The sequence below is a fragment of the Eretmochelys imbricata genome, chromosome 6 (genome assembly GCF_965152235.1).
Source record: "Eretmochelys imbricata isolate rEreImb1 chromosome 6, rEreImb1.hap1, whole genome shotgun sequence".
Taxonomy (NCBI): domain Eukaryota; kingdom Metazoa; phylum Chordata; order Testudines; family Cheloniidae; genus Eretmochelys; species Eretmochelys imbricata.
Genome location: NC_135577.1, coordinates 100,682,390 through 100,708,161, shown reverse-complemented (window position 1 = coordinate 100,708,161; position 25,772 = coordinate 100,682,390).

Below are 25,772 nucleotides of genomic sequence, written 5' to 3'. Positions count from 1 at the left end.
CATTGCTTCTGTGAGGAACAAGGGGATGAGCCAGTGCTTGTTCTCTTTAAAGTAAATAACTGGTTGCAACATTCTTACTGCATCATACATTAACAAAGTACATTAAGTAATGGGAGTTCCTGAAAACTATTTCATATGCATCTGGTTCATTCCTGGCTTGAAGAAACAAAGGCAAGAGGGTCTGTTTAATTGCTTCATCCCTCTGAGTCCCCTGCACTCTCTGCTTCCTGAGGAAAGTTGTCTTCCTTTATCTTTTTTAGTAAATGGCTTGCTGATTTAGCTTCCCAGGAGATACTGTATGTTGTTTCTTCTGTATTACTCAGATCATTGCTGGGAACAGGCATGTGGCATCAATGAGATCTCCTGAATGGATGTCAGATAACCTAATAACTTCATGCCAATGCTACTCTCTTAATAATACCCCTCCTTGGGGCTGGTTTGTTATTAAAACCTCATGCAAAACAGTCCATACCAATAGTCCCAACATAATGACTATTTGCACTGGGGGTAATAAATGGATATTAAGATCACCCAACATCTCATCCCTCAATGCCCCTTATATCACACACAGTGATGCCTTTGGCCACACCCAGTGACTGACAGTCCTCTTCTGTCCCTCTAACCCTGGACAGGCACCCCAGCCCCTCTGGCTGGAGTGCAACCCTGCTCTTTCTCTCAGGAACCCCCACAGCCTCTCAGTAGGGAGCACCCTTGCCTAGGGAGCATCCATCACTTGCCCTGGACCTCTCATGATTCCTCTTGGACCAGCTGTCTGGCCCTGGAGATGTCAGGAGGCATGTTCCCCCATCACTCCCCAGCCTTCAGTCCCCTAAGTCTATTCCTTGGGGACACCAACCAGCAAACATATCTTGCTGTTCTCCTGCCTTCACCCAGGAACCACATACAGTCTCTGCCAGCTCTCCTCTCCTCTCCTCTCCTCAGGCAGCCCTAAATCCTCAGATACCTTCCATTCTGGGGCCCAGAAGCCCTTTTGTAAGGCCAATTAATTGGCCACATTGATGTGTGCTGATAAGGCACAGGTGTACTGGCCCTACTCCCTCTTAAAGGACCAGTGTCACCCTGTGACACTTTTAGGGTCCATTTCTGAAACCCTTACTCACATAGACTAGTACCTTAATGCAGAAGCAATCCTGTTGATTACTCTGGGAACAGTACTATTCAGTGTAAGTCTCAGGAGACAGAGAAGCCCCATGCTGGGGAATTAGAAGATTAAGGAAAGAATGTGGCCTCAGGTGGACCCACCCCCACTATACCTGGAGTCCGTGTGAGGCAGGGAGCTAAAAGGAGAACTAGCCCAGCTGGTACTGACCAGGAAGGAGGACAGAATGCTGTTTCTCTTGATAGGAGAGAAGCCTAGTTGCAGCCTTAAGATAGAGCTTGCTAACCAGCTGGATCCGCCCTCCTAGCACGTGGGCTGGAAACTGGGGGAAGCACAAACTTTTTGGAAGACCAGGCCTCAGTAGAAGGGTGGAGTCCTACTGAAGGTTCATAGGATGACCCTGTTTTGAGTTGTTTGATTTTTGTTCTGGATTGCTTATTTTAATGTCCTGAAAGGGGTAGGACTGTAGGGTAGTTTGGCTGGAGGGCCAAAGCATCACTACACGGGACCTCACAGAGACAGAGACATACCAGCAGCTGGGTAAATTGTGTCCTGAAGGGCCGCAAAAGGGCACCACACCAACAATGTGGTTATAGTAAGTTTATCTGAACTGGCCCTAAATTCTTCCTTGATATTGCTTAGGTAGAAACTGGCACAAAATTTTGTATCTGTGGATATCTAGTCTCTCTTATCTCTGTCTCCCATAGTGTTCTGTGGATGTGTTTTACTTTTTTATAAATACATTAAAATGTTTGCTTATAACTGCTTAAGCTATGAGCAGCTGCAGAAACACCAGTTACTTATGGCTGGTAAGACTGACCTCCAGGGGACAGTGATACTAAATTTAGAGTTAAAGGAAAGCAGGGCTGCGGGGGGAGAGGGGAGTTGGGAGAGTGGACTCTGCCCAGTTTAAACAGCTAATCTGTAGTGGCAGCAGCAAGTTGTGTAAATTATTTGTTATAGTCAAACTGGGAAGTATAGAGAAGTGCTTTTAGGGGTTAGACGCTAGTCTAGAGAATTAATTTTTAGACTAGAAATTAGGAGATCTGAGCGCTAATCTCAGCTGACTTGTGGTGTGCCCTTAGGCAATTTAATTAACACCCTAGTGAAGTGGGAGAAGTTAGGAGACTTGAATTAACCACCTGCTGAAGTGAAGAAACAAATTGACAGAGCCAGAAGAGTACCCAGAAGTCACCTACTACAGGACAGGCCCAACAAAGAAAATAACAGAACGCCACTAGCCATCACCTTCAGCCCCCAACTAAAAACCTCTCCAACGCATCATCAGGGATCTACAACCTATCCTGAAGGATGACCCATCACTCTCACAAATCTTGGGAGACAGGCCAGTCCTTGCTTACAGACAGCCCCCCAACCTGAAGCAAATACTCACCAGCAACCACACACCACACAACAGAACCACTAACCCAGGAACCTATCCTTGCAACAAAGCCCGTTGCCAACTGTGTCCACATATCTATTCAGGGGACACCATCATAGGGCCTAATCACATCAGCCACACTATCAGAGGCTCGTTCACCTGCACATCCACCAATGTGATATATGCCATCATGTGCCAGGAATGCCCCTCTGCCATGTACATTGGTCAAACTGGACAGTCTCTACGTAAAAGAATAAATGGACACAAATCAGATGTCAAGAACTATAACATTCATAAACCAGTCAGAGAACACTTCAATCTCTCTGGTCACTCACAGACCTAAAGGTCACAATATTACAACAAAAAGACTTCAAAAACAGACTCCAACGAGAGACTGCTGAATTGGAATTAATTTGCAAATTGGATACAATTAACTTAGGCTTGAATAGAGACTGGGAGTGGATGTGTCATTACACAAAGTAAAACTATTTCCCCACGTTTATTCCCCCCCCCACCCCCGCTCTCCGCCCACTGTTCCTCAGATGTTCCTGTTAACTGCTGGAAATGGCCCACCTTGATTATCACTACAAAAGGTTTTCTTCCCACCCCTCCCGCCCGCTCTCCTGCTGGTAATAGCTCATCTAAAGTGATCACTCTCCTTACAGTGTGTATGATAACACCCATTTTTTCATGTTCTGTGTGTATATAAATCTCCTCACTGTATTTTCCACTGAATACATCCGATGAAGTGAGCTGTCGCTCATGAAAGCTTATGCTCAAATTAATTGGTTAGTCTCTAAGGTGCCACAAGTACTCCTTTTCTTTTTGCAAATGCAGACTAACATGGCTGCTACTCTGAAACTTGAATTAACTGTAAGCTTTATAGGGCAGGCACTGTGTATATATACCTCAATGTTCATGCTGCATCTTGCCAAGTAGGACCCTGATCCTCACTGAGGAAAACTGGCACTACTGACATAAAAGGCAATACTAATGAACGTTTCCAATGCACTGAGAGATGTGTGGATGCAGATATGCTGGAAGAGGCCTACTAACCATTGTCAAATTTTCCCACTACATTGGAGGGGAGGTTCAGATGATTTCCTTGTCTCTGGAGTCTGGATACTATTGAATAATCCCTGCTAGAGATTACTTAGCACTGAGGCTCATAAAAATTCTTCTAAAGAACAAGCTTTTACCTTTGAAATAAACCACATTTTACCATGTGGCAGATTTTCAAAAATGTCCCTTGAGGATAGCCCTGGATCTTCCTACAAGACCTTCACTCCCTCTCCCCACTTCAGATAACACATACTAATCACTGGTCTACTAGCAATAATTCATGTAGATTTTAAAAATAAGGTATAAACAGATGTGTGTGCAGAAATTTAATTTTGACCCCGTTGGGGTGCCCATTCTGGGTCCCACCCCCACTCCATCAGGAGCTCGCTCTCCTCCCTGCAGCCCCGGGGCCCAGAAGGAGCTGTGTGCCCTGGATGATTATTGGGGGGCATGCCCCTGCTTTCCCACTGTGCATACCTTTGGGTATAAATATTTCCAGCAAAGTATCTCATGAGGCCTTGTTCACCCAGTGCTGCTGCCTCCATCTTCGGTTACTGTTATGAGAAAAAAGTTTTGCTTAAGTAGGAAAACAAAATGAATGAGCCCTCTAAGACCTGCTGCATACCACAAGAGACAGAGGAATTTAACATGGTGGCACTAATCACTACATGGAGGGAAGGCACTCTAGAAGTTCAAAGTTTTCTTATGGGTTGGGTTAAACTTCCTTGAAGCTGGTGGTTGTAACAGTGGCTCTTCAGTCAGGATAAATGTAAAAGCAATTGAGCTGAGCTCTTCTATGGAACCAGACAGCTAAAATAATAGGAGCAATTCTCCCCACTAAGACAAAAAAACAGGCACATCACAAGGCTTGAGTAGTAGCTGAACCACATGGCCTAGGGCATTGAAGGAACTTGGGGGGCTGGGAGCACAGGGGGCCAGGGCCCTCCCACTTTTTGAACGTGGATGGGCCTGGCCCTCCCACTTTTCACCAGGGCAGATCCTGGCCCCTTCCCTTCCTCTTCCCCCAAGGCCCCAGCCAGGGAGTCTGGCCAGTTGTGAGAGCCATGGTGGACCTTCCATCTGCCTGGGGTGTTGGGGGGCTGAGAGAAGCCTCCGGTCTGTGTCCCAGCCCCCAATCCATGTCCTCACCCCCTCCCCCCTGCCAGGCTTCCCCCCGGCTCAGAACAGGAGGAGAGTCCATGACTCTGTGCCAGCTCCCCACAGCTGTTCTCCCCTACCCAGCTCTGGCTGGGAAGGGGGGGCTTCAGAGCCACAGCCCGGCCATGGTAAGAGCTGCATGGGCAGCTGTGGGGAGCCGCAGCATGGACCATCCACCTGCCCTGGGTGAGGGTCTGGGAGCTGCTTGGGCCCCCCACACCTTGGGCAGGTGGAGAGTCTGCAGTGGCTCCCCACAGCTGCCCATGTGGCTCGTAACATGGCCAGGCTCTGGCTTCCAGCTTGGCCAGAGGCGCAGCCTTGGTGGCATGGGGACCCCCGGCAGCCCACTTTTGGGAGGGCTCCGGCACCCTTGTCCAAGGGGTTTCCCTGAGAACTGATATAGAAAACACAGAGGCCAGGACATTGATTGGTGGAGCTGTGTGTGAGAGAGAAATAGCAGAACAACCAAAAAGAGCCACAGAAGCACTGGTAGTGTGACTTTGAGGAAAAAGCTAAGAGCTTTTGGGCTAAATGCTGACAGGAAAGGGGCCTGGAACTGTGAGCAAAGAAACTGTCTCCCGCTATTTGATTCCTACTATGTTGAGGGAAGCAGGATTTTGAACATTCTTTGTAAATAAACAGGATTGCATCAAAAAAATACCTGACTTTATCATCTACTTATTCCCCCTAACAGAAGCAACCTGCTAGACCCCAAAAATTGGCAAACTTCTTGTTTCAAAAAGGATAACAGTATTATTTATTTAAATAGGCAATCTCTGCTTTGCAAAGCCACCCAGAGTGACTAGCGTTTAACTCCACTGCCAGTTTCTGAAATTTACCTGATCTCTACTTCCCAAGTAACAACCAGCCAACCCACTGCCACAAATCAAAGTCTGGGATAGCCAAGAGAGGTGAGCACCCAAACCACATCCCAGCACACAGCTTAACTTTCCTTCCAGGTGGAAAACGCAAAGAGCTCCATTAGTGCTATGCTGAGATTTTGCCTGAACAAAAGTCAGGCAATTCAGAGTTATGGCTCCCATAACAACTGTAAAACCAGGTATATTGAACATATACTATAAATTAAAGCACTAAAATTAACTCCATGTACAGTACAAAAATACTACACCGAGTGTACACAAGGGGCCCTGAGGTACAGTAGCTGCGGAAGGTACAACTTTGAATTTGTTGTATAAAAGCCAAACACTCTTGAACTTAGACTTTGGATTTAAATCCATACTATAGTTGATGCCTGTCGCTATAAGGGGATAAATGTTTATGGATAGATATTGAGTTACTGGTAGCTATACAAATGAGATGCTATAAAGCTGGTGGTTGAGTAGCTGTGCTAATCCATGTGTTAAGCCTTTGAACCCAATGGGAATTGGATGGCTGTAGAAATCTGAACAGACTCAGATCAAGCTGCATACTCATAGTGTGCAATATATTTTATCAATGATACTTATAGAACATATGTTACACTAGTATATGAGAATGTCAGTCTTTAATGTATTTATCTTTGCAATCCCCCTGTGAGGCAGGGCAGGGCAGTGCTATTATCCCTATATTGGGGTTGGGGAACTGAGGCACAGAAAGGCTGAATGACTTGTTCAACCTCACAGAGCAAGCTTGCAGCGGAGAATCCAGGTCTCCCAAGTCCAAGGCTAACACCCTAACTGGTGGGCTGTGCTCCCTCTTCTGGCATACTTGACCCCTGTGTGCATTACAAAACTATGGCTGAATACCCCCCTGTATCTTCATAGCCAGACATTCATGCACTGTGCTCTAGTATCAAGTATCAGAGGGGTAGCTGAAATCCTATCTATCTAGCTAATTGAATTCTTTGATCAACACCAAGGTAACAATCCTGTAGGATGACAAGGTGGGTGAGGCAGTACCTGTTATTGGACCAACTTCTGTTGGTGTGTCATAAATATAAAGGGAAGGGTAACAACCTTCCTGTATATAGTACTATAAAATCCCTCCTGGCCAGAGGCACAATATCCTTTTACCTGTAAAGGGTTAAGAAGCTCAGGTAACCTGGCTGGCACCTGACCGAAAGGACCAATAAGGGGACAAGATACTTTCAAATCTCAAGGGCCACGTGGAGGGGGAGGGGCTTTTGTCTGTCTGTCCTGTGTGCTTGCCGGAGAGAGATCAAGAAAGCAAGCAATCCAATTCCATTAGAATTAGTAAGTACTAGGAAGGAAATGCATTAGTTTACTTTTGTTTTGGCTTGTGATTTTCTCTGTGCTGAGAGGAAGGTGTATTCCTGGTTTTCTTTTTGTAACTTTAAAGTTTTGCCCAGAGGGAAATCCTCTGTGTTTTAAATCTGATTGCCCTGTGAGATTAGCTTCCCTTCTAATTTTACAGAGGTGCTTCTTTTACCTTTTTTCTTTCTAATAAAGTTCTGTTTCTTTTAAGAGCCTGACTGATTTCTCTATTGTCCTAAGACCCAGGGATCTGGGTCTGTGATCACTTTGTAACCAATTGGTTGGTATATTATTCTCAAGCCTCCCCAGGAAAGCGGGTGTAAGGGCTTGGGGGGATATTTTGGGGGAATAGGAACTCCAAGTGGTCCTTTCCCTGGTTCTTTGTTAAATCACTTGGTAGTGGCAGTGTACCCTCCAAGAGCAAAGAGTTTGTGCCTTGGGGAAGTTTTACCCTAAGCTGGTAGAAATAAGTTTAGGGGGTCTTTCATGTGGGTCCCCACATCTGTACCCTAGAGTTCAGAGTGGGGAGGGAACCCTGACATGGTGAGAGAGACAAGCTTTGAAGCCACACAAAGCAGAAAGCTTGCTTCTCTCACCAACAGAAGTTGGTCCAGTAAAAGATATTACCTTGTCTCTCTAATATCCTGGGACCGACACCACTACAACTACACTGCGTACAATCCTGTAGGGTGACATTCCTTAACCTGCCAGCTTAGCACTCTAGTTTTAAGTCAACACTAAAGAATTTCTCTTATTTCAGGTTTTTACTGTAGTTGAATTTGTCTGGTTCAGCATCAGTGTAACAGGACTGCTGCTTACTGAGTACCCCCTCCTCACCAGGGTTGTCTCAGTAGGTTCCCCACCTCTGTTTTCCTTTCTATGGGGACCTTTAAGAACTCAGAGGCTTTCTCTGGTTAACAGTACCACCACCTGGGGCTAGCTTAATACCAGAATCAGTTTAGAACAACCCAGCGAGTCCCAAACAAAAGTCCATTCCAATAACACAAAGAAAAAAATCCATACTTAGCTCTGGCATTTTCTCTCATTCCCATTTCTCTCATCTCATCCTCTCATTTTCTCTTCTGTCCCAGTCTGATCTCCCAGTTCTTCCTCACTGGGCTTTGACATCCAGTCCCAAACACAATCAGGGTGTCCCCCCCCAGGAGCCTCCTACTCACTGGGCTTTACTCTCCAAACTCCTTGGTGTCATGGTGCCACAGCTCCCTAAACTTCCCCCTTTTACTGCAGCCACCCTGCTCCTTAAAGGGAAATTGCCTGATTCCCCTTGGGGGGGCACACATTCTGTAATCCAGGTTAACCCCAGGCTCTCCAACCCACAGGGTATGCAACCTGGGAAGGGATAGCTCAGTGGTTTGAGTATTGGCCTGCTAAACCCAGGGTTGCGAGCTCAATCCTTGAGGGGGCCATTTAGGAATCTAGGGCAAAAAAAAATTGGGGATTGGTCCTGCTTTTGAGCAGAGGGTTGGACTAGATGACATCCTGAGGTCCCTTCCAACCTTGATATTCTATGATTCTATGAACCTTGCTACAATAAGCAATTGTCACATTTTGTTCTGAGATCTTTCTGCAGAGTGAAACGACAGCAAATCAGGGGTTCTAATATTTTGGGCCAGATTTCAGTAGCTGGAAAATCTGTATTAACTGCACTAACATCAGTTGAGTCTCTCCAGGTATACACCAATGTAAATAAGAGCAGAATTTGGCCCTTGGTGTTCCAGGCTGGCCCATTATAGAGAAGTACTAAGCTGTGAAGTTTTCACATCTGGACATGAAATTCGTCAAAGCATGAGGAGGTTCAGAATCGGATACCATGTTCCATAAGCCTATTTCTTCATAGAAGTTCAGAAGCAACTATTGAAAGCAACTATTCATGACCATTTTTGCACATGAAGCATGTGGCACTTGCCTTGTTGCCTTGAAGGCAATACATCTCTTTTTTGTCTTTATGGTTGTGACAGGGTCACTGTGGTACAAACTGGTCTGTGGGACTGTTGAGCCCTTCAAACCACCAGTCTGGACTGCCTCTCACACTGTGATGCTGATGTCAAGCTACAAACCTCTTATAGGCACCGCACTTACACAGACATCCACAGGCAGGGACATACACAACTGTGTTACATGAATGATCTCTCAGCCACTCCTAAATCATAAATAGGAGGTTCAAGGCTGGGTTTAGGGGCAGGCAACCCTGGTGATGACCTGGGGTGCTGGGCTTGGGGGTTGCTGGTCTCGGGGCGCTGTAAGGCAGTGGTTCTCAACTAGGGGTCCGGGGCCCACTGCGGGAAGGTGAGCAGGTTTCAGGGGGTCCACCAAGCAGGGCCAGCATTAGATTTGCTGGGGTCCAGGGCAGAAAGATAAAGCCCCACCATCCGAGGCTAACACTGAAGCCTGAGCAACTAAGCTTCGCGGGGCCTCCTGTGGTGCGGGGGCCCTGGGAAATTGCCCTGATTACTGCCCCCTAATGCTGGCCCTGGCTTTTATATGCAGAAAAACAGTTGTTGTGACACAGGTGGGCTGTGGAGTTTTTGTAGCATGTTGGGGGGCTTCAGAAAGAAAAAGGTTGAGAACCCCTGCTGCAAGGTATTCAAAAGTTTAACAAAAGGAGGGGGCAGGGCGCCAGAGCCGTTCCTCACCGTTTAGTCCGGGGAGACTCCAGCCAATTCTCCCCAGCCTTGCATCCCAGAACTGTACCATCTTGCACTGGTCAGAAACCTGGCCAGTCTAAGTTCAGTAAGTCGTTTGCCACTCCGTCAGTGTGGAATGGACACACACTGGGCTTTGTGAAGTAAGCTGAGATTTCTCAAGCACTTCAACCAAAACACATTGTTTTGATAAAATATGAAACAAGTTTGTTTTACGGCTGTCAAGCTATTAAAAAAATTAATCGCGATTAATTGTGCGATTAAAAAAATGAATCACATGATTAATCACACTGTTAATAATAGAATACCGTTTATTTAAATTTTTGGGATGTTTTCTACATTTTCAAATATATTGATTTCAATTACAACACAGAATACGAAGTGTACAGTGCTCACTTTATATTTATGTTTTATTACAAGTATTTGCACTGTAAAAAACAAAAAAAATAGTATTTTTCAATTCACCTAATAGAAGTACTGTAATGCAATCTCTTTATCGTGAAAGTTAAACTTACAAATGTAGAATTATGTACAAAAAACCTGCATTCAAAAATAAAACAATGTAAAATTTTAGAGCCTGCAAGTCTACTCAGACCTACTTCTTGTTCAGCTAATTGCTTAGACAAACAAGTTTGTTTACATTTGCAGGAGGTAATGCTGCCAGCTTCTTGTTTACAATGTCACCTGAAAGTGAGAACAGGTGATCTCATGGCATTGTTGTAGCTGGCATCGCAAGATATTTACATGCCGATGCGCTCAAGATTCACATGTCCCTTCATGCTTCAACCACCATCCAGGGACATGCGTCCATGCTGATGCCGGGTTTTGCTCGATAACAATCCAAAGGAATGCGAACCGATGCATGTTCATTTTCAATATCTGAGTTGGATGCCACCAGCAGAAGGTTGATTTTCTTTTTTGGTCGTTTGGGTTCTGTAGTTTCTGCATTGGAGTGTTGCTCTTTTAAGACTTATGAAAGCATGCTCTACACCTCGTCCTTCTCAGATTTTGGAAAGCCCTTCAGATTCTTAAACGCTGGGTCGAGTGCTATAGCTATCTTTACAAATCTCACATTGGTGCCTTCTTTACGTTGTCAAATCTGCAGTGAAAGTGTTCTTAAAATGAACAACATGTGCTGGGTCATCATCCAAGACTGCTATAACAAGAAATATATGGCAGAATGCAGGTAAAACAGAGCAGGGGACATACAATTCTAGCCCACAGAGTTCAGTCAGAAATTTAATTAACTTTTTTTTTTTTTATTGTGCATCATCAGCATGTCCTCTGGAATGGTGGCCAAAGCAAGAAGGGGCATACGAATGTTCAGCATATCTGGCATGTAAATACCTTGCAATGCCAGCTACAAAAGTGCCATGCAAATGCCTGTTCTCACTTTCTGGTGACACTGTAATTAAGAAGAGGACAGCATTATCACCCTTAAATGTAAACAAACTTGTTTGTCTTAGCAATTGGCTGAACAAGAAGTAGGACTGAGTGGACTTGTAGGCTCTGAAGTTTTACATTGTTTTTGAGTGTAGTCATGTAACAAAAAAAAAATCTGTATTTGTAAGTTGCACTTTCATGACAAAGAGATTGCACTCCAGTACTTGTATGAGGTGAACTGAAAAATACTATATCTTTTGTTTAACATTTTTATAGTGAAAATATTTGTAAGCAAAAATAACATACACTTTGATTTCAATTACAACACAGAATATAATATATATGAAAATGTAGCAAAACATCCAAAATATTTAATAAATTTCAATCGGTGTTCTATTATTTAACAATGCAATTAAAACTGCAATTAATCGCAATTAATTATTTTTAGTTAATAGCCTGGGTTAACTGCGATTAATCAACAACCCTAGTTTATTAACTACAGAAAGATAGATTTTAAGTGACTGTAAGTGGTAGGCATACAGGTCAGAGATAGTTACTGTAAGAAAGTAAAAAGTAAACACGCATGCTAAATCTTAAACATTTAGCAAGAGCTGAATCAAACAGCTTTTCTCATCCTGACAGATGGAACAAGCAGGTCACAGTTCCTCAATACACAGACTAGGACTCTTCTCCAGCCTGGGACCACACTTCCTCAGTTCAAAGTCTTTTTCTTCCAGATGTGCTTCCAGGTGTTGAGATGGGGGAGTGGGGGAAGAGTGAGGCCAAGTGATGAAGCTACTGTCTCTCTTTTATATTTTCTTCCAGCTTGCTGAAAAGATCTTTGCTTTGACATGAGTTAGTTCACCCCCATGGCATATGTGCCTCCTCCGAGAAGTCTCTAGGATAGTGGATTCTTTTCTTTATGGGTGCTGATGAGCGATTAACACTATCTGGCTATTGATGGCTACTCCTTTGTTGTAACTGAAAGGCAGGTTGTGGGTGTTCCCAACCTTACCATGTATTTCAGTAACTCATATAGTAATACTTCATAACTTCACATACAAGATAGTACATACAATCCAACAGGATATTGATGTTCAACAGTTCAAGACTTTTAAAATGATACTTCACAAGGTATACTTTGTTTAAAACATATAATAATCATATCACCGTAGTGAATATGGGGGTTCCAGGGTACTACTTTGAGGTACAGAGTGTCACAATGGTCACTTAGGAATGAAAACCAGTGGCCACATCAGTTATTTGAAAGTGAGTAAATGACAATTTGCTCCCACTCTATACAAATTTACTTGATAGATTCAAAATATTTACCAGAAGGACAGAGAGTTTTCTCTGTCCTTCTGGTAAATATTTTGATATATATATATCCTTCTCCAAGGTTTATCAACATTTTGAATAATTATTTGTGATAATACTTCTAGAGAGTCTTCCATCCAAGGATCAAAAAGCACTTTACAACATGTGGTCTTATCCTGACTCAGCAGCTTGTTTGTGCTGTGACTGTGGGTAGGTCACTTTCACATAAACTTTCTGTGCTTTGTGTTCCCCATCTGCAAAAGGGAATAAAGATACAAGCCCACCTTTGTGAAGAGCTTTGAAACTTTTGGAAGAAAGTGCTATTTCAGCACCAAGTATCAGTAGTAGTTGTTACTGAATTCCATGATCATTTAATTCAGTTTTAGGGGAAGGGGTGGTTCAGTGATTAGGACATAGTCTAAGAGTTGGGATACCTATGCTCAATTTCCAGTGCTGTCACAAACTTCCTGTGTGACATTGGGCAAGTCACTTAATCCCCTTCTGCCTCTGTTCCCCATCTGAAAATGGGGAGAATCTCACTTCCCTACCTCAGTGGTAGGTTGAGGATAAATACATTAATGATTATTTAGATGCTCAGATACTATGATAATAAGGGCCATATATGTACCTAAAATAGATAGAAAAATGTGTAGTGAGCTTGCAATCCCAGGGCATATTATTATCTTAGCTTTATTTCTTTATGCATTTTAAATAAATAAATCATTATATAGTATATGCTGGATTGGAAATTACTAGAGACAGACCTCAACCAAACCTGCAGATCCAGATACCCCTGAACTTCATAGGGTTCAGAATCCAAACTGGGTCCGGATGTAAATTATACGTCTGGATCCTATTTATTTATCATGGTCTGAACCAACCCTTTTCATCCCCCAATTTTGCAGCATGGACTCATGTCTAGCAATTATTCAGTTGTCTATTTTAATTACTCTAGAGCTGTAGATTTGTTTTTTCCATAGAAGGCAGGGAAACATATTATGTTGCCAAAATACTTCGAGTCTTTTCCAGAATTACAAGTCAGGGGATGGTGGGTAAGTCTTGTGATTTCCATTCTACAATCTAAACCAGATGGGCTACCCTAACAGCACAAACATTTAAGCAAAAAAAGCAAACATTTGGCAGAAAAAGTACTATTTTCTAATTAACTGCATTGTTATGGCTTACATTATTTAATGATATATTCATAAAGCTAGTTTGCAAGATAATTTGATCAGTCTTTGATTTATCCCAATAAAATTTTCAATTTTTGTTTTCTCAGGGATAATGAGGTAACCATAGCATAATAAAGTGGGTTGTGTTTATTAGAAGCAGAAAATTCTTGGCCTACACAAGAAAGAAACCTCTCCTGGTAAAGTCCATGTTTTAGTTAATAAGTACATATACACAATTAAATATGATCCTGTAAATACTGTATTATAAATATCAGCGTCTGTGAGACTAATGAAACAGAGCATAAACTTTGGCAGGTGAGAGAGAAAGATTAAGAGGAAATTTGGGGCCAGGTCTTTCAGTCCATACTAAGGCTTAGTCTACACTAGTTGGTATAATTATGTTGCTCCAGGGTGTGGATTGAGTGATGTATTTATACCAACCTAAATCCCAATGTAGACAGTGCTATGTTGATGAGAGGGGTTCTCCTGTGGATATAGCTTACACTCACTGGGGAGGTGGAGTGCTGTAGCATCTTAACTAAGCACTACTCTGGCACAGCTCCGCCACTGCAGTGCTGGAAGTGTAGACAAGCCCTAAGTCAAAACAGCCCTAGGACTACAGACCGGACCCTCAGAAGGTATTTAGGTGTCTCGTTCCCACTGATTTTAATGGAAGTTAGGTCCCTAATTGCCTTTGAGGCTCTGTATCAGAGTCTCCTATCAATTACACCATCACAACTTCACCAGGCATTTGGGCTGAATGATGACTTAGAGATTTGTCTCTTCAAGAACAGAAAGCCAAAGATACAAAGACAAATAAGTTCCCTAATTACTCTGGAAGCAGGAGACCTGTGAAGGAGGGAGTGGGTCAGCTAGCCCAGCGAGGTGTAATGGAACCAATCAAAGGCAACAAAAGAGATGATTTATTTGAATCAAACGTAAAAGCAAAAATCATGGAACTACAACAAATGTGCTGCACTTCAGAGTTTATTCAAGCTTTGGCCTCCTTTCCTCTTTCCTGCTTTTTGCGACAGGAATAAAGCTTTTTTTATATGTCTGTGAAGTGTCTAACATATAAATAATGTATATAATTAATAGTATGATAGAGGTTGGAAAAGGAGAAGAGTAAGGGTATGTCTACACTATGGAGACTATGCTGGCATAGCTACAATTCCATAGCTTTCCCAGCATTCCCTAGAGTGTAGACGCAGCCTACGCTGACAGAAGAGTTTTTTCTGTTCCTGTGGGAACACCACCTCCTCAGGCGATGGTCGATAGAAGCATTCTTCCATCAATTTAGCTGAGTTTACACTGGGGCTTAGGTCAGCATAACTTCATCAGTCAGCGGCGTGGTTTTCTTTCACAGTCCTGACCAATGTAGCTATGTCCATAGGCGCCGACTTCTAATGGTGCCAGTGAGTGCTTGACCCCACCCTGCCCCGGCCCCACCCTGATTCCACCCTACCCCTCCCCTCCTGCCCCCCTTCCAACCTCTTCCCCAAAGTCCCCACCCTAACTCTGCCCCCTCCCTGCCCCTATTCGACTCCTTCCCCAAATCTCCACCCTGGCCCTGCCTCTTCCCCGCCTTCTCCTCTGAGCACACCGCATTCCTGCTCCTTCCCGCTCCCTCCGGGAGCTTGCTACAGCTGTTTGGCGGCAGCAAGCACTGGGAGGGGGGAGGGAGTAGCGGGGACGCAGCACACTCCGGAGAGGAGGTGGAGCGGAGGTGAGGTGGGGTGGGTAGGGCGGGGAGTTTGGCTGCTGGTGGGTGCAGAGCATCCACTAATTTTTCCCCATGCGTGCTCCGGCCCCCGGAGTCGGCACCTATGGCTGTGTCAACCTCACTTCACTTATAAGTATAGACCAGGCCTCCAAGGTGATACAACAAGATGGTATTGAGGAAGAGGCTGAGTGGGATGGGAAAAGGAAGAGTGGGAGAAAAAAGGAGAGGGAAAGTAAAAGGAAGGAAATGAGTGGTGGAAAGGAAGTGATAATGAATGTGAGCTAAGGAATGAATGAGCAGGGAGGGCGAGTAAAGAGAGGGAATGAGGGGTAGGCAGTATGGGGGAAGAAGACAGTGTGAGAAGAGATTGGGAGAGGGAATGACTGCAATTAGAGGGTAAAGTTCACCTGAGTGCAGAGGGTCAGCACCTCTATGCATCTTCTAAGAAGCTTTAGGGTTTCAGAGAGACGTATGTGGTGTATAGTCATTCTGCTGGCCCTCTGCAGAGACGTGAAATTTAACTCTAGGATTTAGACCTGAGTATGGGCAGCCATTTGTTCCACATACAGAAAAAATATTAGCAGGAACATTGATGCTGATAAAGGCACCATGTGTTGTATCACCAGGAATATGATATGAGCTGGAAAGAAAAACACCTCATGGTGAAACACCACAAACACCAATACAAGCTGTAGGTAACATAGGTTGGCCTGTGGGCTTGATCCTGCCCATGTGACATATTGATGTGGCCCATACGGTATATTCAGATTCTGGAGAAGGTAAGATTTCATCTATAAAGAAATGGTAAATTTCTAGCCCTCATGATGGTGCAGAAAACCCTTCCTCTTAGAGTGTTGCCTTCCTGATTCTTCAGACAGCTGAATCAATGCTTCTGAGAGGTGTAAACTAGCTCCCCTCCCCCAGCCGCTAACCTCACCAGGGTGTTCACTGTAAACAATGATACTTCACATATAAACGTTAACTATTTCATTACTGAACATTTTGGTGGAAGGGTTAGGGAAGGGAGCCCACAGTGAGTGGGAACTGTTGCAGGAAGAGTACGCAGAGAGAAGAATTGAGAACCATAGATACAAGGAAGCAGGAGAGAAACAGAAAAAGGAAGGGAAACACAGTGCAAAACTAGCATTGGTCCTACATGCCAGAAGTGGTATGTCGTGTAGACTTAGCCTGAGTGATGCTAAATGTGACAATGTGGTACTGAACAAATAAATAATCATAACTAAAAGTTTAGTTACTATACAAAATCTGTGCTCCCCGTTGATCTTTGAATCAACTAACCATTGACGTTAGTGGAAAATCTACCATGATTTGTGGAGAGTCCTAAATTTATATTCCAGACCATTGACCATAATTAAACATGGAATTTGGCCCTCTTCACCAAATGAGTTACACACCAGTATGCTAAAGGTACTGATGCAACTGCTCAAGAGAAGGAGCAGTTAGCAAAGAAGCGTGAAGTGAGAGCAGATATACCAAAACAACAAAACATTTCATGCATTGATCTTGTTTCAGACTATGCAAAAAAGACTTAACAGGCTATCAAAGAGAACCATACAGGCAACTATATACAAGAAACCCAGAGATCACCACACTTACCTTCATAGATCCAGTAACCACCCCAAATACACCAAGAAATCTGTTATCTACAGCCAGGCACTCAGATACCACATCCCAAATTCTCTGAGAGACCCTGCTTCAATACAGAAATAAAACCTGCTCTGACAGTACCCCTTCTAGTTGTCACCCACCACCCCACACTGGAACCCATATGGGGTATCATCAAACAACTACAACCCATACTTGATGGGACCCCATTCTGAAAATTCTTTCCTCAACCCGCACTTCTAGCCTTCAGACAACCACATCATCAGAAGTAAGCTCCGCACAGACTAGGACACACCAACTCAAAGCAGCACCAGAGCCTGCCAGAACAACAGATGCAAAACTTCATCCAGAAAAAGAACCAAAAAAACCATCCAAAGCACAGGAGTTGATGGTGATGGGGGACATCAACTACTCAGATATTTGTTGGGAAAATAGCACAGCAGGGCACAGATTATCTAACAATTTCTTGGAACGTATTGGAGACAATGTTTTATTTTAGAAGGTGGAGAAAGCTACTAGGGGAGAGGCTAGTCTAGATTTAATGTTGACAGATAGGGAGGAACTGGTTGAGAATTTGAAAGTGGAAGGCAGCTTGGGTGAAAATGATCATGAAATGGTAGAGTCCATGATTCTAAGGAATGGTAGGAGGGAGAACAGCAAAATAAAGACAATGGATTTCAAGAAGGCAGACTTTAGACAACTCAGGGAGTTGGTAGGTAAGATCCCATCAGAAGCAAGTCTAAGGGGAAAAACAATTGAAGACAGTTGGCAGTTTTTCAAAGAGACGTAATGATGAGCACAAGAGCAAACTATACCACCACACAGGAAAGATAGGAAGTATGGCAAGAGACAACCCTGGCTTAACCAGGAGATCTTCAACGATCTTAAAATAAAAAAAGAGTCCCACAAAAAGTGGAAACTGGGTCAGATTACAAAGGATGAATATAAACAAATAACACAAGTATGTAGGGACAAAATTAGAAAGGCCAAAACAAGATCAAAGTAGCTAGAGACATAAAGAGTAACCATAAAACATTCTACAAATACATTAGAAGCAAGAAGAAGACCAAGACAGAGTAGGTCTGTTACTCAATGGGGCAGAGGGAGCAATAACAGAAAATGTGGAAATGGCAGAGGTGCTTAATGACTTCTTTGTTTCGGTTTTCACCAAGAAGGTTGGTGATGACTGGACGTCTAACATGGTGAATGCCAGTGAAAATGAGATAGGATCAAAGGCTAAAATAGGGAAAAAACAAGTTAAAATTACTTAGACAAGTTAGATGTCTTCATGTCATGAGGGCCTAATGAAATGCATCCTAGAATACTCAACGAGCTGAGTGAGGAGATATCTGAGTCATTAGCTATTATCTTTGAAAAGTCATGGAAGATGGGAGAGATCCAGAAGACTGGAAAAGGGGCAAATATAGTGCCAATCTATAAAAAGGGAAATAAGGACAACTGGGGGAATTACAGACCAGTCAGCTTAACTTCTGTACCCAGAAAGATAATGGAGCAAATAATTAAGCAATCCATTTGCAAACATCTAGAAGATAGTAAGTAATAAGTAACAGTTAGCATGGATTTGTCAAGAACAAATCGTGTCAGACCAACCTGATAGTTTTCTTTGACAGGGTAACAAGCCTTGTGGATAGGGGGGAGGTGGTAGATACGGTATATCTTGACTGTAGTAAAGCTTTTGATGCTGTTTCGCATGACCTTCTCATAAACGAACTAGGGAAATGCAACCTACAGGGAGCTACTGTTGGATCGTATTAAAGAAGTTCTGTATTAAAATCACAAATGAATTTGATTCCCCATAGTTTAAATTCCAGGGTATTACTAATTAAGAGATCTCTTGGGTTTTTGTACTGTTTCCCTCCCTCTATGTGTGAAACTTGCAAGCTGCTAATTGCGTTAGTACATTCTAAGACAGAGTCTGTTCTCAAAGCAATTCTTTGTAACAACAACTACTCACACAGAGAGAGACTCAAAGCAATACTCTGTAACAATAGAAACAGCACCCAGAGACTCCCCGCCCCTTTGTTGTTTTCATCTTGCTTTGTTAACAATTGTGATTAAAATAGAGATAGAGGATGTATGTGGATGGATGCTTGGTGTGGATAATAACTGAATGATCAGGGAGGTGCCAGCCTAAGAATGCAGTGTCCATCAGCTGAAGAAGGCATCAAGTGGAAATAATCAGAGGACCCCCGGAGGGCAGACTGGAATCCACCCAACAGCCTCAAGAATGGGAGAACCAAAGAACAAGATAACATCTGGCAGCACGGAGCCATCAGGAATGTGACATCTGCTGATTGATTCAGCAACAGCATGATGAAGCAATTCCCATAGACTGGCATAGGAAGAAATTCCTATAAAAATGGACCCTAGAAAGTGAGAACTTTGGGGTCTGATTCTGCAAACCAACTTCCAGGAGCATCAGATGTGCATCTGACAAGGCCCTGCTCCCTCCTCACGTCCAGGCCACCTGGCCAGTGGCTTGGCATGAGTAACTCTAAGGCTGGTAACTTGCAGAACCTGTGTGTGTGTGTGTGTGTTTGTATGAATGAATGTGTGAATAAATACGAGATTGAATGAAATGTTATAGCTATAACTAACTGCTTACTATGATTCTTTCTGAATTCATAATAAATGTGGTATTTTGCCTTTTCCCCTTTAATAAGATCCTGCTGGTTTTTATTTTATTGGTATAACACTACTATAAAGTGGGTGCATAACTGGTTGGAAAACAGTTCCCAGAGAGTAGTTATCTATGGTTCACAGTCATACACAGTTCACAGCTGGAAGGGCATAAGGAGTGGGGTCCTACCAGGATCAGTTCTGGGTCTGCTTCTGTTCAATATCTTCCTCAATGATTTAGATAATGGCATAGAGAGTACACTTAGGCCTGGTCTACAGTATGCGGTCATTTTGGAATTAGCCGAGTTACTCTGAAATAAAACTGATTCCGTCCACACGACCAAACCAGTTTTTTTCAATTTAAAGGTCTCTTTAATCCAATTTCTGTACTCCTCCTCAGCAAGTGGAGTAGCGCTAAAATCGAGATTGCAGGTCTAGGTTACAGGTACTGTGGACTCAAGTCAACGTTATTGGCGTCCAGGAGCTATCCCAGAATGCTCCCTTGTGACTGCTCTGGACAACACTCTCAACTCCGATGCACTAGACAGGTAGGCAGTAAGAGCCCTGGGAACTTTTGAATTTCCTGTTTGATCACCATCAGCACAGGTGACCATCAGCACAGTCCACCATCACAGGAGACCATGCAGAGTCCACCATCACAAGAGACCACGCAGTCCCAGATTCACAGATGAGCTCCAGCATGGTCCAAACGAGAGGTACTGGATCTCATCGCATGTTGGGGAGATGAATCTGTTATGGCAGAACTACTTTCCAAAAAAAGAAATGCAAATACATACGCTAAAGTCTCCAGGGCCATGACGGAAAGAGGCTACTCCAGGGACACAGAGCAGAGTCATACAAAAATCAAGGAGCTCAGGCAAGCATACCAAAAAGCCAGGAAGGCGAACGGGTGCTCTGGGTCACAGCCCCATACATGCTGCTTCTACCGTGAGCTGCATGCAATTATGGGGGGTGACACCACCACTACCCCACCACTGTCTGTGGACACCTGCAAGGGGGGAGTAGCATGGAGTGAAGAGGATGAGTTTTTGGAGGATGAAGAGGAGGAGGAGGAGGAGGAGGACAGTGCACAGGCGGCAAGTGGGAAATCCGTTTTCCCCCCTAGCCAGGAACTATTCTTAACACTGGAGATAGCCTCCCCCCACTCCCAAGGCATGCTCCCAGACCATGACCCTGGAGAAAGCACTTCTGGTGAGTGAGAGCTTGATCGGAGCCACGCGGTGGGGAGTGGAGGAAAACCCAGCCGCGCTGGGCTGTTCGTGTTTAGTTTAAAGGGCTCATCCCTTATCAAAGCCTCATCGGAGCCATGTGGTGGGTGGGTGGGGAGAGGGGTGTTGTGTGAAGTGATCATCCCAGAGAGCCCAGTAGTGTGAAAGCATTGAAATGAATGAGGAAGAAGCAGAACCCTGTGTGCCCCTAGGGCTTACCATCGCTGCCTGCAAGCTGAATTCTGTTGCCTAGCCACATGTGATGACTTACTCACACCAGGCACTTCAGTATAAGAGGCAAAATGAGACCTTGTACAGAAAGAACATGTACTGTGTACTATGAATTGCCTGCTTCACTGAGAAAGAGTGTCCCCTTTGTTCTCTAAAATGTATCTTTTAACTTTATTTCCTTTCATATATATAGGGGGCGGGTAACTTTAAGAGAAATAAACACAACTGTCACACCATACCCTGGCCAGTCATGAAACTGGCTTTCAAAGCTTCTCCGATGTGCAGCGTGCCCTGCTGCGCTCTTCTAATCGCCCTGTTGTTTGGCCATGTGAAACTGGCTGCCAGGCAAGTTGCCTCAACCTCCCACCCCACCATAAATGTCTCCCCCTTACTCTCACAGATATTGTGGAGCACACAACAAGCAGCAATTACAATTGGAATATTGCTTGTGCTGAGATCTAACCGAGTCAGTAAACTGCGCCAGCACACTTTCAAACATCCAAAAGCACATTCTACCACCATTCTGCACTTACTCAGCCTATAGTTGAACTGCTCCTTACTACTGTCCAGGGTGCCTGTGTACGGCTTCATGAGCCATGATATTAAGGGGTAGGCTGGGTCCCAGAGGATAACTATAGGCATTTCAACATCCCCAACAGTAATTTTCTGGTCTGGGAAGTAAGTCCCTTCCTGCAGCGGTTCTACAGACCAGAGTGCCTGAAGATGCGAGTGTCATGCACCTTTCCTGGCCATCAGTCAGTGAAATGTCAGTGAAACGTCCCTTGTGATCCACCAGTGCTTGCAGCACCATGGAAAAGTACCTCTTGCAGTTTATGTACTGGCCACCCCGGTGTTCTGGGGCCAAGATAGTGATATGCATTCCATCTATCGCCCCGCCGCATTTAGGGAACCCCAGCGCATTAAAGCCATCCACAATGGTCTGCACATTTCCCAAAGTCACTACCCTTGATAGCAGCTAGTCAATGATTGTGTTGGCTACTTGCAGCACAGCAGCCCCCACAGTAGATTTGCCCACTCCAAATTGATTTCCAACTGACTGGTAGCTGTCGGGCGTTGCAAGCTTCCACAGGGCTATGGCCACTCGCTTTTCAACTGTGAGGGCTGCTCTCATTTTGGTGTCTTTGTGCTTCAGGGCATGGGACAGCAAATCACAAAGTTCCATGAAAGTGGCCCTACGCATACGAAAGTTTTGCAGCCACTGGGAATCATCCCATACCTGCAACACTATGCAGTCCCACCAGTCTGTGCTTGTTTCCCAAGCCCAGAATCGGCGTTCCACAGCATGAACCTGGCCCAACACCACGATGATCTCCCAATTGCCACATGCCGTGCTTCTGGGAACGTCTGTGTCCATGTCCTCATCAGTATAGTAATCGTGCTGTCGTCGCTTCCTTGTGCCTTTTTTTGCAGGTACTGCACATACTGCTGGGTAATGCGTGAGGTATTTACAAGGTCAAAATAGGTCAAAAAGGTCAAAACTGCAGCGGAGATCTGAGCGGGTTCCATGGCTATGGTGCCTGCACGGGTAATCCTGGAAAAAGGGCATGAAACGTAGGAGAGCAGAGTGGCAGCAGAAGAGGTGCTGTTTGGTTCATGATAGCTGAAAAAAGGCAGGAAAGGGTTGTGTTCTGTAGCTTTCATGGTGGCGGGAGCCCAGAACAGACATGGAGAAGCTCGGTAGTGCGGCAAGAGAAGGAGAGCAGAGTTGGCGGCGGAAGCGGTGCTGCTAGGTTCACGATGGCCAAGCAGAGTTGGCAGTGGAAGCATTCAATGAGGAAGAGAAAGAGTAGATCCTAGAGATTACGTAGAAAGATGAGAGGAAATGTGAAGTGGATTCATAGTAGCAGGACAGCAGTGGTGTACCATCTGCTGAAAGCAGTATGGTGTCTGCACTCTAAAAAGGCACAAAACGATTGCCTGCCATTGCTTTCACTAAGGGAGGAGCGACTGACGGCACACACCCAGAAGCACCCGCGAGAATGTTTTTGCCCCATCATGCACTGGGAACTTAACCCAGAATTCCAGTGGGCGATGGGGACTGCGGGAACTGTGGGATAGCTACCCACAGTGCACCGCTCCAACATTCAATGCTAACCTCAGTACTGTGGGCGCACTCTGCCAAATTCACGCACTTTAGTGGGGACACAGAAGACCGAATGTATAAAATCGCTTCCAAAAATTCAAATAGAATAAATTTGAAATAATTTTGTACTGTAGACATACTCTTATAAAGTTTGCAGACGATACCACCCTGGGAGGGGTTGCAGGTGATTTGGCAGATAGGATTATAATTCAAAATTATCTGGACAAGCTGGAGATATGGTCTGAAGTAAATAGGATGAAATTCAATAAGGACAAATGCGAAGTACTCAATTTAGGAATGAACAATCAGTTGCACACATACAAAATGAGAAATGACTGCCTAAGAAGGAGTACTGCAGAAAGGAATTTGGGGGACATAGTGGACCACAAACTAAATATGAGTCAATAGTGTAACACTGTTGCAAAAAAAGCAAATATCATTCTGGGATATATTAGCAGGAGTGTTGTAAGCAAGACACGAGAACTAATTCTTCCACTCTACTCCGTGCTGGTTAGGCCTCAACTGGAGTATTGTGTCCAGTTCTGGGCTCCACATTTGAGGAGAAATGTGCACAAATTGGAGAAATTCCAGGGAAGAGCAACAAAAATGATTAAAGTTCTCGAAAACATGACCTATGAGGGAAGATTGAAGAAATTGGGTTTGTTTAGTCTGGAGAAGAGCAGACTGAGAGGGGACATGATAACAGTTTTCAAGTACTTAAAAGGTTGTTACAGGGAGGAGTGAGAAAAATTGTTCTTAACCTCTGAGGATAGGACAAGATGCAATGGGCTTAAATTGCAGCAAGGGGGTTTAGGTTGGACACTAGGAAAAACTTCCTAACTGTCAGAGTGGTTAAGCACTGGAATAAATTGCCTAGGGAGGTTGTGGAATCTTCATCATTGGAGATTTTTAAGAGCAGGTTAGGCAAACACCTGCCAGGGATAGTCTAGATAATACTCAGTCCTGCCATGAGTGCAGGGGACTGAACTAGATGACCTCTTGAGGTCCTTTCCAGTCCTATGATTCTATGATTCCATGAAAACTGCAGACATATCTGCACTGCTACAATGATCAGCTACCCCTCCCTATAACACACCTTTCAAGATCCATGTGTTCCATGCATGCCTCTCACAACATGTGGTGTACCTCATCCAGTGCACTAAATGCCCCAATAACAATTATGTGGATGACACCAGACAATCACTACGTTATCGAATGAACTCTTATAGGAAATGATAAAAGACAAAAACACCCTATCACCTGTGAGTGAACATTTTTCACAAAGGGATTTACTCTACATCTGAACTATCGGTCCTCATCCTCAAAGGAAACCTGCACAACACTGTCAAAAGATGAGCCTGGGAACTTAGATTGATAACTTTATTAGGGCTTGTCTACACCATGCAGCTTTTAGCGACAAGGCTGTGTCAACACAGCCTTGTCACTAAAAGTCAGGGTGTGTAAACGCTCTTTGTCGGTACTTTGTCGGCACTTTTGCTGACAAAATACTTCCAGCCCCGCGAGCAGTGTTAGTTTTGTCAGCAGGAGAGCGCTCCTGCCGACAAAGCTGGATTCACACTGCCACTTGCATCTTTTACAGGGGGGGCTTTTTTAAGTACCCGTGAAAGACAAAAGTTTTGTCGACAACTTCGCAGTGTAGACATACCCCTAGACACTAGAAATCATGTGAATATTATGTGTTTATCTGGTTATTGTGATGTTTATGGTGTGCATATAAGGAGTTTATTCAATAGCAGGATTGTCAGGAAATGCATTTAGGAAGAGGGAGGTTAATCCAGATATACCCTGCTCTGCAAACTCTTGAGAGACAATACAACAGTCATTCACTTTGATGGCTTGGCTTGGCTCCCTGCTGGAGCTGCCAGATAGGTTTGCCCAAGAGGGACTCCAAAGGCTGTGCGGCGGGGGAATCAAAGACTGCACAGGGTTTAAAGAGAGGCGCTCCCTCAAGGAGACAGCCTCGTTCTCAAAAACTTCTCTGTGTCTACACTTAACCGGCTGCAGCAGCACAGCTGCGAGCATTTTAATGTCGTCACTCACTGAATGTCTCCTGTGGCTGTAGTTAATCCTCCTTTCTCAGAGGCAGTAGCTAGGTTGACCGAAGTATTCTTCCCCTGGCCTAGCGCTGGCTACATCAGGTGTTAGGTCGGCTTACCTACAACACTCAGGAACAGGGACTTTTCACACCCATGAGGGATTAGCTGGGTTAACTGAACTGCTTAGTGTAGACCTGGCCTGAGAACCCAGAGCCTGCAAAGTGAGAGTCAGGAGGAAGTTAGACCTACTGGGCCCCCATCCGGAGGATGGTTAGACTCTATGTGAAACCGACATGCATGTAGATCATCTGTTGTTTTAAAATCCTTTTTATGCATTGTTCCTATGGTTACAGAAATAAACAATACTTTTCTTTTCGGAAGGCTAAATCTCAGGTACCAAGCCCTGTCAGACCTGCTGGGTAAGCACAGTCAATACACAGGATGGTGTAGCCCAGGACCCTGTCTAAGTGGGAGAATTTCATGATTCCACCCAGGAATGGTAAAGGCATGAGGCCTAACACCAGCTGAAGGTGCACTTAGGGAGGCGTCAGAGGTGCAGCTAGCCCTGCAAGTATGACAGCAATCCCCATCACCTTTCTTCTGACTGAATCCTGGCATGTAACTCCAGGACTTTTTTATTAAACATTTAGGCTGAAGCATTCGTGTGATTCATATTTGTTACAAAAGACATCC